Source organism: Lygodium microphyllum, chromosome 4 (assembly GCF_053477565.2).
Source record: "Lygodium microphyllum isolate KBCC chromosome 4, Lygodium_microphyllum_v1.1.10, whole genome shotgun sequence".
NCBI lineage: Eukaryota > Viridiplantae > Streptophyta > Polypodiopsida > Schizaeales > Lygodiaceae > Lygodium > Lygodium microphyllum.
The window spans coordinates 52,808,631-52,821,329 of record NC_141138.1 but is presented as its reverse complement, the minus strand read 5'-3'; positions in this window follow the sequence as shown (position 1 = coordinate 52,821,329).

The following is a 12,699-nucleotide window of genomic DNA, read 5'->3' as shown; positions in this document are numbered from 1 at the left end:
AAACCGCCTTGTATACTTGCTCAAAGTGCTCCACAAAGCTATATGGGTCATTGTCGAGCTGATACTTGTCGAGTTGCTTAGCAACCATAGGTTTCTTGATCTAGCTCCTAGAATTTGGGGGATTCCTAGTCCTACTAGCAACAAAGTTGCCAAGGCTGCTCTGCTTTGTTCTGCAGCCATGTTATCTAACAATCGCTTCATTGTAAGAAGCTCGCTCAACATAAGATTGGTTTGTAGTTCTCTCTCTCTCTCTCGGCATTTGGTCCTATCCTATTTCAATTGGCGAGCACTGAGATGCATTGGACTTCACACATTTCTATGTCTTGTCTCAGCTTTTAAGCTCATTGATCTTTGTGATAGCTGGCTATGCTTAGCAGTGCATTCCTTGCCAACCTTCTCTCTTCCTCTAGATCAGTTATGATGTCCTCAGCTAGTCTATCGCGATGCTCCATTTTGGTTCACATGTCATATGAGGTCATCAGTTTGTTGTTGGATGTCGATTGGGAATTCTGCTACCAAGTCAAGCTCATCATTTTTTGAGTTGGTGATGGCTCCTAACATATTGCTGGCTTCTTAAGCAACTAGGGCATTGATCAGATTGATCAAGCTAGATAGAGCTATGTTCCTAATCATACCTATTATTGTTTCTCCCTAAGTAGCTCGATGATTCAAGTCTCTACCTTGTTATTCAAAACAATCCTCAATGTTACATGCACTTAGATGCTAATGGGATGCTCCTCAATGTGCGAAATTAGGCTTTTAGCTTTTCTAGTGCACTCCAAGTGTTTATATAATGAAATGTGTGAATTCAATCACAATCAATGTAGATCATACTCCCTTTAATCAATTTCGGCTCTAGTGCTAGCTCTTACATGCAACTGTTAGCTGCTCATAGTGATCCAATCTAGGTCCCTGCTATATGTTTGAAGCGTGGTTTGAAGGGTAGCAGGTTCAGGTTATCCATCTAGATCTCTATTGGGCTATGGTCAATGACCATAGTCACTCCTGGAATGTCGAGTCTTAACTCTCAAGTCAATCAGCTCTATTGCCCCTTTCACTCACCTAGGGATCTCTTGGGGTGTCCTATAGCTAGGGCTTGGCCTCTACAGGGTCTAGTGAGGTCAAAGTTTGTTAGAATTCGATGTTCGGTCTTCCCATCCAATTTGCAGATTTCTCATCTGATTCCCAACATCAGTTGTCCAATTCTAGACTTTCTAATTCTGGACTAGTCAAAGTTTTGTCCAATTGGACGATCTAATTGCGTCTAATTTTCAAAATCAAACAACTCCAAGGTAGTCAAACAATTCGATTATGGGAATTGAACGGTCCAAGCATGATGGAAAAATGAGCGCAAACTCAACAAACATCCAATGTATCATGCTTTTTGATGATTCCTTCTAGTCTAGGGCAAGCTCCAAAATCAAACAACAAGGTGTTAACAACAATTAAAACAACTCACCTGTAGTCTCCGAATATGCTTGGTTGCATGAATCAAAGCTCTCCTTGCCTCATTTTTGCTTCCTTGCAACACACACACACACACACACACACACACACACACACACACACACACACACACACACACACACACACACACACACACACACACACACACACACACACACACACACACACACACACACACACACACACACACACACACACACACACACACACACACACACACACACACACACACACACACACACACACACACACACACACACACAAAACTCTGAATACATATCTAAGCTCCCCTTTGCTCTGCCTATCTCTTAAACCCCTTATTCTTCAATCTTCCACTCCCCTTCTTTTCTTTTTTCTCTCTCAATGCATTGAAGCCCCTTTTTCTTCCTAATTCTGCCCTGTTTACAGTAGTGACCCTACTATTTGATTTTCTATTTTTCCTAATTTTTCCTTACCTAAATGCATCCAAATCACAAGCAATTGCTTATACTAATCCAACCTACTTACCTAAATCCAATAAATCAAAAAAACTTACTTGCAAAGGATATTGAATACCTCTTCAACACCCTCACTTCCTACTTATTTTAATCACAGGGTTTGGAGCAAACCCTACTTCAATGCTCAATTTGGAGTATGCAAGCACTTAAAGCTTGAATCCTTTGTCCTGACAATCAAATCAAAATGTGGGAGCTTCTCACTCAACCACCAAGACCCATGGACCGCATATTGCTTCAAGTGTTTCAAGCCAAGTGCAATGGATACCTCTCACATAGTCGTATGCACTCTCATACCTATGAGTGTAGTGAGCTTACATCCATGCTCGATCGAGTTGCCTCCTCCCTCAAGCACTCTGATAGCTCCATGATCCAAGGTGCAAGCTCAATCCTCAAGCCCCAAGCTCCATGCTCCATTGCCACACGCAAGACAAGAGAAGAGAAGAAAAAGAGAGGAGAAGATGGAGAGCTTCTCCACCACCACAGTCCCTCACCCTCACACACTCACTCCCTCTCTCAAGCACAAGCTCAAGCAAGCAAGAACAAGAAGAAAATAAGAAGAGGAGAACTAGTTTTGGCCACACACAAAAATGAGCTTCTTCGTTCACTTTTTGCCTTTTTATACATAATCCTAATCCCCTTTGGGCACCCATCCCTTTTTTACATGCCAAGCCAATTTAGCCTAGGTCCTCTTTTCCTCTTTCCTTCCTATTTACATTATGTCTTCACCCATGGCCATCTACATTTACAAATTGCAGAGGAGGGAGCTTGGCACTCTCTTACAAAATTGAGGGTGCGCTTTTGCATTTAAAATGTGTCTTTCCTCTTTTGCACTCGCCTTGAACTTTTAAGGTTGTCTTTGCACTTTTGGCCTTTTTTCCTCCTATTTCTTCAGTCAGTCATGCTACCTTTTTTCACTTTGCCCTACATCTTTTTTAATTTTCTTTTTGCTTTCTTTACACTAAGGTTAACAACAATGAGTTTAGTTCAAAATCAGAGGATAACTTCAGTGACTCTAATGATAAAGAGTCTAGCTGGAAGAAACATAAGAAGAAAAAGAAAAAATCAGGTTCAACCAAGATTAAGAAGAAGAAATCAAAGGATAAAACCAAGAAAAATGCATTGGAGAGTGAATTGGATAAAGAAGATCAAACAAAAGCTGAAAGATTTAGGCCTTTCTAATACCAAGAGAAAGAAAAAGTGTGAGATATACCAAAGGAATGGCCATGAAACTAGGACTTGTTGGTACAATCCTAATGTCAACATAGCACAACAGATGCCAATGATGTAGCCTAGGCCAAGACCTATGCAGCCAGTTGCAGTAAATTGGGTTATTATTGGCACAATTCCTCAAAGGCCCTTCAAGGGACCTAAAAGAATGCAAGCAAGATAGCCTTGGGGAAAATTTCAAGCACATCAAAAAACTACTCAAACAGGAGCATCCCACTATTGTGGAGGTTACCCACATTTTGTTGGACCAAACTGTGAACTTTGGGCAAGGCATAGGACTGAGAGAGGTATGTAGTAGCAAGGTCCCACAATGTTAGAAGATCTGTAGGAGCATCTCATCCGTAGCGTCCACCTGCCCCAATTGAAGTAGTCCTCATAGAGCTTCCTGACCATGGTGAGCAAAGGCAACTTCCTGAAGGTACAAGTGTGGCTGGTTATAGAAAGTTTCATCAAGTGAAAGTTCAAGAAAGGGAAGAGAAGGTATCATGTAACTTGAATGATATAAGTATGCATGTTGAATGTGACCTTTCTAATTGCATTAGAGGACTATCCTAATAAAGCTATGATATTAGTTGTCACTAAAAGCCAAATAGGCTTGAGGCTTGATTAGTAAGAATAAGACAAAGCTAAGAAAATGGCAACAAAACAAGTTAGAAAGCTGCAAAAATGTGGTTGGGACACCAATGTCTGAGGAGTTTGATGATCAAGAGAGTCAAGGTACCCTGGATCCTAATCAAGAGGATCAATATCTTGAAGATAAGGCATCAAAAAAATTTCAGGAAGGAGGTTTAGAAGAGCTATGTCAGGATCTAGCAAAGTAATCCTTTCAATTAACCTTGGAGCAAATCTTAGATTTAATACTCGGGTTCAACGAAAAGTTACTCTCTCTTGAAGATCTGGCAAAAGCAATAGGAAGTTCTTGAAGATTAATCAATTTAGGATCAGAGAATTCGTGAGTGTCATGTGATCATACCAACCCAATAAGGAGTTGTGGATTATCAATTCAAGTTGAGTATGCAGGAAAGAAGCATGATGGTGTCCTATAGGCCCATCCGAGTGATACACTCAATCCCTGCAATTTGGACATGTTGGACTGAATCTGATTTTTCCCAAAATTCTTAAATTCCAGACCGGACCCACCTAGATACCAGCCGTACGAACCTCTGAAGGCCATAAGACACTTGAAACACCTTTCTGGCACAAGGAATAGAAGAATCAACAACAAGAGGCTGACGTAAAGGCGACACTAGTCGACTATCTAGTGATTCGGCCCGTTAGTGGCATCAAGCAGAGTCATAGACCCCCAAATGAATCTTGACTGAGCGGGAGGCACAACGAAAACCCTATAAATCGGCGAGGACGGCCAAAAACTGGCCAAAAACTGAACATGCAAGCCTATCAGGTCAAACCCATAAACGAGAGTGCAACAACTGCTTAGACACTTTGTTTTCTCACTCACTCTGATTTCCAACACTTGAAACACACTTAAGAAAAGCTTAAAGCTTGATCGCGCGCTGTGCATGGAAAAGAGTACATACACATACACAAAGTGAGGGTAAGTTGAGGACTGTTTGTAATTAACAACAAACTCACTCAGACATAAAAACTTGAAGGAACCCACCAGTAAGAGAAGATCTCAAGACATAGATGGGTGATCGAATCCCCAAGCGGAGGACCAAGCAAAGAGCTTGACTAAAAATCTAGACACATCAAGGACCGACACTTGCACCAAGCCTTGCACTGATTGTAGTAGGTTCGGCCATGATGGCATGCATTGTCCATTACCTCAGAGACTCCCATACTCACAACCTTCGATCAACCCTACCTTGCCCTAGAAGAAATCCATCCTCTAGTTTGGCAAAAGAGCCATCAGTCCCATTAGAGTTGTTCGATGTCGAGACACTCGATGGGGAGGCCACACCTACCCATTACATATCATGACCCGCGTGTAGACAAAGCAAGTTAGCATATCATTGCCATGGCCTAGCAATCTCGACGCAACCTCAATCAGAAAGAAGAGTCGAAGACAGAGGAAGAAGAGACCAAACGCTAAGATCACACTCAAAACTGAAAGTGCCACGACACTACCTGCCGAACGAAAAGTCACTGATGTAGAGGCAGAAACGTCAGCTCCGAAGACAGTTACAAAGGGAAGCGCTAAGGTCGAGGAGTACCCCAACCCAAAGTGCCAACTTGAAGCCATCAAGAAGGTGAAGGAGTGGATGAATGAAGCCCAAGAGCACTTAAAAGATGTTGAGCCCATACTAGAAGATGATATTAGTGATCTCTCAAGCATGAGCACGCCAGTCTCACCCCCACAGCTAAAATCGAGGGATGCAATTGCACCACAAGTAGTGCCATTTAGACCAAGTCTAAATGCTATGAGCCAGCGAATTAGTCAAGGCCATTGGCCAAGAACCACAGGGTTAAAAGAGAGGCAAGCAGTTAGCAACCTCCTTAACACATTGGTGACCACCCCTATGACTCTAAGCTTAGGAGGCCTACTTAGGCAACATCCAACACTATGGCAAGAGATAAAATAGTGGATCAAAGAATCAAATGAGCAAGCCACCATAGACTCACATGAGCACAATGCGGAAACGCAAATATCAAGCGTAACACTGCACTCCATTGCCTGAATCCTTGCACGTCAATGCTTTTTGGGAAGGCACAGATATCAATCCAGTCCTACCAGTCTTAGCTCTTGGAGATGTCACAAGAAAGGGAATCGTAGTAGACACAAGATTGGGAGTGATTGTGCTAAGCCATGTAGTACTCCAAACTTGGGGTAACCCACCGGTCGAGACTACTAGGTTCAACATCACACTGGCTAATGGAATGAAGGTGAAACCATTCAGCATGTTAAAGAATTGGCCAATGAAGATTGCAGGAGTCCAATTCTCTATTGACTTTATAGTCATGATAGGAGTGGACTACGATATCTTGCTAGGCCCTGTGACCCTGGATGCACAACAATGGGAGAATCATAGAAGAATGAGGCAACGGTCTCATCTTCCTAGGTAATCAAATGGAGGCTGTAAGGGTAGAGATGGACACCTCGAAGACCATATCAGTTGACCTAGATGCCTTCCACCATGCTAAAGAGAGATGGTGGCCAGCAGATTAGGAAATCCTATGGGCCCTTAACCAAGTATATCCTGTGTCTCGAGGATGAGCGAGACTGGATGCATGTTCTTACTACGATCAACCTGCCGTTCTCGGACAATGAGGGGTACGAACAAGCCATTAAGACGATTGGCAAGCCCAAGGATACACCCTCTGTATCAGTCTACATGATGGTTGGAAGCCTACATGGAAGACCTAACCCTGTCACATTTTGAGTCCCAAACAATAGACAAGAGCTCCTTGAGATCCTAGGATATCTGACTGACAAGTTGGCCCAACGACGAATCTCAAGCCACTCCAAGATCTCTTAAAAGAGCCTAAGTGGCGATGGTCCAAGGTGCACGATTTAAATTTTATGTACAATTGGGCCTTAGTCTATGACCAACAAGAAGAGATGTATCATGATTTGGGGGATGATGAGCAATCAAACAAACATGACGAGAATGAATATTGTTGTTCCTTCAATGATGAGAGCGAAGGGAAAATAGACACTATAGAATACGAAACTAGGGGGTGTATAATCGAACAAATACGAGTTGACTCCAAACCACACGAGCATAATGCCTTTAGGATAGAGAGGGGAGTCAAGTGCATGGATTGCGATTGAACCTAGTTGGAGCATATAGGCACAATTGACTACGAGCAGGCAGGTGTAGCCCAACTAAGTAATGCACCACTGTTGAGAATGGACTCACCTTTCGACTTGCGACCACCAGGAGAGACTCCCTCTTTTGGCAAAGATGGAGAGTTTGATTGTGAGTTGGAAGTTAGCTTAGACAGTGATCCTGAGATTCCTCAATCTTCCAAGACTAGACGCACCAAGGGGGACCTACCCGTCCACCTAAGGCATCGACGGCGGCTAAGGGAGGAACGATGGAAGCTGCCTAAGGAAACACAGGCAGAAGAGCAGTGAAAACCGCAAGACCTACTGAAGCGATTCACGAAATTCAAAAAATGAGATAGGATAGTGATCTTGCTTGGAACCAAACGACAAGGGCAAGCAAGCAAACCAATCAAAGGGCCCACCAAGGTCAAGGAGATCAATTTAGTCAGGGAAGGGAAGACAACCCAACTTGTCTTTATAGCCAATGACTTGATTGAGAAAGAGGAAGAAAGTCTCATTGCTCTCTTACGAGAGTATATAGACATCTTTGCTTGGTCCCTAGAAGAGCTCAAAAGGGCTACATAGACCCGAGTGTAGTGACTCACAACATACCCATGACACCTGATGCAACGCCGATCAAGCAATGATCGTATCCCATGAATCCAAGGCATGCCCATGCCGTCAAGGAAGAAATTGACAAGCTAATGATAGTAGAATTCATCTATGAAATTGAGCACACATACTGGGTTTCACCCATAGTCATCGTATTGAAGAAGAATGGAAAGATTAGAGTGTGTGTCAATTACAAGAAGGTAAACACTGCTACTACAAACAGAGATAACGATCCATTTCCATACGCCGAGCACATGCTCGAGAGATTGGCTAGCAAAGAGGCATACATTTTTTTGGACAGCTTCTCTAGATACAATCAGGTGCAAGTGCATCCTAAGGATAGACATAAGGCTACATTTGCCACTGAGTGGGGCATCTTTGCCTACATAGTCATGCCTTTTGGTTGACTAACATGCTAGCTACCTTTCAATGACTTATGTGCACTATATTCAAAGATATGATTAGGAAGGAGTTAGAGGTCTTCGCAGATGACTTTTGTGTTCACTTTACTTGGAGGGAACAGTTAGACAAACTCCGAGCTGTCTTTGAACAGTGTCAACTATATCGTCTCTCATTGAACCCCTTGAAGTGCTAGTTTTAGGTAAAGCATGGATGCATCTTAGGGCATGTAGTGTCGAAGAATGCTTCTTAGGCCATACAGGGTATTATTGGTGGTTTGTCTAAAACCATGCATTGATTGCTAAACTTCTATATTAGCTATTGATCATATTTGAATGGACTGAGGAATGCCAATGCGTGTATGAGGAATTGAAAAAGGCTCTGACCACGGCACCAATTTTATAAGCCACCTCAGATTGGACACTCACATTCCATGTGCACGTTAACGCTTCAAAATTTTCCATAGCAGCTGTCACGAGGGGTTCACTAATAGTAATAAGGAGATGTCACTTGCGTGCAAGAAATATATGAAAATACCCCTTATCTACCCCCTATTTATGGGACCTTACCTTATAAAATGTACCTTCCTTCCCTTAAATAACCCCCCTCCCTTACACTCACATGGTATCATACGGTAAACCCTAGTGGACCCCTCGGGGCAGCTGTGTTGTGCCAGCCTGGTGAACACAACCTAGATTACCTAGTGAGCTTTGCTAGTAGACAACTCATTGAGACCGAAATGAATTACTCAACAAGAGAGAGAAGTTTTGGCCATGGTGTTTGCTGTAAAGAAATTTTGGCATTATCTTTTGGCTACGCCTTTTACCTTCTTTGTTGACCATCAAGCTTTGTTATATCTTGTTAATAAACATTGTGCTACGGGACACATCATTCAATGGCTCCTTTTGCTTTTAGAATTTGACTTCTCCATAGTGGTATGTAAAGGAAAGCAACACTACATGGCTGACCATATGTCTCGCATCCGCATATAGGAGAAGCTGTTGGACAAGGCACTATAAATTTTTAGGACGCACATCTATTTAGCTTATCTAGTGAAAGAGATTTGTTTAGAGCCGACATGACATTGTATTGGGCAAATGACATAGTCCAAGTGCTTGAGCACGGAGTACTTGAACGACTAATAGAAAATGCTTGACTTAGGTGACTCATCTTGAAGATCGAGGGCAACTCTATAGGTTGGGCAAGACGGGGTGCTACGAAGATGCATGTGTGAGCATGATATACATGACGTACTCACAGAGACACATGATGGAATCGCAAGAGGACACTTCAATGGAGATATGACAGCCCACAAGGTGCTGCAATCCCAGCTACGGTGGCCCACTCTTTTCTGAGATACAGCACGATTCGTAGAGCCTTGTGATGAGTGCCAACGAACTAAGGTCCCTATTCATAAGGATCACATGGAGCTAACTCCAATCATTGTACGAAAACCCTTTGAGAAATGGGGTATTGACTTCATCGAACTCATTAGTCCCGTGACACAGTATTCACAAGCTAAGTACATCATTATCGCTTGCCACTGATTATCTAACAAAATGAGCAGAAGCATGAGCTACAATAAAAAATGACTCTAGGACCACTGTCAAGTTCTTATGGGAGTAAGTGATCTCACGAGTCAGCTACCCCATTGAACTTGTTAGTGACCAAGGCACACACTTCATCAATGAAGTGATAGCTCATCTCCTATCCACCTTCCTAATCATCCATAGGAAATCTTCGCCTTATTACCCTCAGGCAAACGGCCAAGCTAAATCCACAAATAAAATCTTGGTGAACGTTCTAACCAAGGTAGTCTTTGCTTTGCGCAGTGAGATTGGGATAACAAGTTGATGGCGGCTTTGTGGGCCTATTGCACGGCTTATAAAATGGTTGTGGGTCAGACTCCCTTTAGGTTGACCTATGGAAATGAGGCAATTCTACCCTTAGAGTTCTTCATTCCTAGCTTGAGGATAGCCCTTCAAGAGAGATGGGATGGGCAGGAGGCATGGAGCTCAAATGCTTATTGGAGACTCGGCTTCTAGCCACACCCATGCAATGAATATGCGAGAAGGCAAGACACAAAAGCTAATTTGACAAGCATGTCAAGCAGCGAGACTTTGAACATGGTGACTTAGTACTATTATACTCAATCAAGGGACATAAATAGAAAATGAAGTTTAGGGGTTTAGGACCTCCCTCCTTTGCTTATGTGACATTGAATAACGTATTCAAGAAGGTGCATTGCTGCATTTGGAACCCACATGGGCGGCCTCTGCTGCTCTGCTTTCATCGAGTACTTTGTCTTTCTCCACTTAAGCTAGATGACATGCCATGGTTTTCACCCTCCTTTCATTGAGGATTGCCCACTCTTCTGCTCTCTTTGTCGTCTCCCCGGAGCTCTCCCCTTGCCTCTGTGTTAAGGCTGTTATTGCCGGCTCCTGTTCTTTCCACTTGTAAGTGTGATTACCTCCTTCTCCTTTTCCAAGTGCTTGATTTCTCTCTCTAGCCTCTCCTGCTCATCTATCTCTAGGAACACCCTAACTAGCAAGTCTTTGACCTCTCGGTGATGCTCCTCCTGTTCTTGCTCTCTTTCTGCTTCTCTTGCCGCAAGCTCCTCCATGCCCAATTGGACTCTCTTCAGCTGAGCTTCTAGGTCCTCATGTTGCATTATTAAGAGTCTTTATTCGCGTTGTAGTGCAACCAGATCTTGGTTCTCATCTTCGAATTGCTGTCTCCAGGTTTTCTCCTTTTCTTCCTTGGTTTGTACTGAGCTTTGCTTTTAGCTCGCTAACTTCTTTTTGGTACATGGCCACCTGCCGAGTTTTTTCTAGCTGGAAGGTAGCCACCAACTCTCTCTCGGCTTCCAACTTACTCACCGATATTCTCTTTTCCTCCTTGGCTTTCTCCAGTTGAGAGAGTAGCTCTGCAATGTACTCGTCGTAGTTAGCGGGTGGCGTCACAGTTGCGGGGATGGGAGTTGTGGAAGTACCTTTCGCCGCTTAGGATCCTGCCTTGACTCGACATTTGCTACTGTCGATCTTTTTTGCCCTACAATCGGGATTTCCATGCTCTTTGCCTCAGCCAATTCCTTGTTAACGAAATAGTGCACCCAAGCCATAAGATTAATGGCATTGACCATGGCTGGGGTGCTCTAGGTGGGCGTTGTTGTTGTGGGGGTAGGTACCATGAGGGGTGGAATGGGGTGGATGGGGGCTTTGCCCTTGCCCTCCTATGCTGCGGTTGGCGTGCCTTCCTGTACCTGAGTGCTTGAACCCGGGCCCTCCTCTCTCCTCAGGCTCAAGGTGTCCATCTCACCTTGTTTGTCTTGTTGCTCCATTGACCTATGTTTGGCCAGCTCGATGTCTTCCTCTTCCTTCTTCCTCAACTTCTCCTCTTGTTTAGCGGCCTTTCTCCTCCTCTCTTCCTCAGCTCTTTTTGACTCTTTCTTGGCTTTCTGCAAGTTTGCTTCCTCCTTTTTCTTCCTTTCTTCCTCCTACTTTCTCTACATCGTTTTCTTCTTAGGCTTCCGTGATTTCCTTCTACTGGACTGAGCTTCTTGATCTTCCACCTCTTAACTAGATGTCCTCTCACTCAATTGTTCTTTGTCATGATGAGGAGGTGCCCTGTCAAGTGTTTCATCAGCTCCCTCCTCTCTATCATGTGCCTCTTTTATCACTTCCTGGATAAGAGTGGTTAAGATTCCTCCATACCCAATGAACATGGCTTTGACCGAGGGCTTCTTCCTCTCGGCTTCCTTTGACGTTTGGGATTCTCCACCCGCCATCTACTTCTAAGGGTTAATGCTCTAGTAGATTGGTCAATAGTTTTCTGCACATAACCATTCCAATCCACCTCATCCAGCAAATGAGCCACTACGCTCTCTAGCATGGGCATGTTGATCTTGTGCATGAGCGAGTTGTACCTTTGGCTAGAGAAGAGGGAGTGGATCACCTTAGCCTGCAATCTGACTTCCGAGTCAAGGATGTCCTAGATGCTTATGCCATCGTTCATCAAGAAATTCTCCTTTTTCATCCTCATCATGGCATAAACATCTCTTTTCTACCTCTTTTTCACTTTCGATGCCAATCCTAGTGCCTTCTCTATCAAGACCTTACTAAGTGGGACCTGGACCTACTTGGTTCCTTCCATGCTCCCCACGGTTATTGTCCCACACTCCTTGTTGGGGTCATATATCCTTAATAATTCCACACACTTAGTGTGGTCCAAACTTTTCAATGTACTTGGCAGGCTGCACTGGTCTATAATCCTCCTGACATCATCCTCATTGACCATCACCTCTTCGATGTTGTGAATGCTCTTGAATTTGAGTTGGTTGTAGGCCTGATTTTCAAGGGAGAGGTCATACTTTCTCTTTCCTCTTCCGTGAAGGGAAGGTGATGAACTCGATCTTGCTGTGACATCTTCAACTCCTGTTATGAACCATGGTTCACCATTAGTGCTTTCCAAAATAGTTACTTGCTAAAAGAAAAAACTTCATGCTTGCTGAATTGAAATGTTTTTAGTACAAAAATAGACTTTCCCTTCAAGCTTTATTTCAAAATTTTGTGACATTTTACTCAATCTTGAATTAATATTTTCCTTCCTTTTCTATTCTTAGGTGTGGATTGAGGCTTTTAAGGTATGTTTTTCCTTTTCTTATTTCCTTATGTGTTTGATTTGATTTTGATTCACCTTATCCCCTTACCCTCACCTCCTCATAATTGAGAAGAATCCTTCATAGGATTGAAGGTTAGAGTGTAGAGG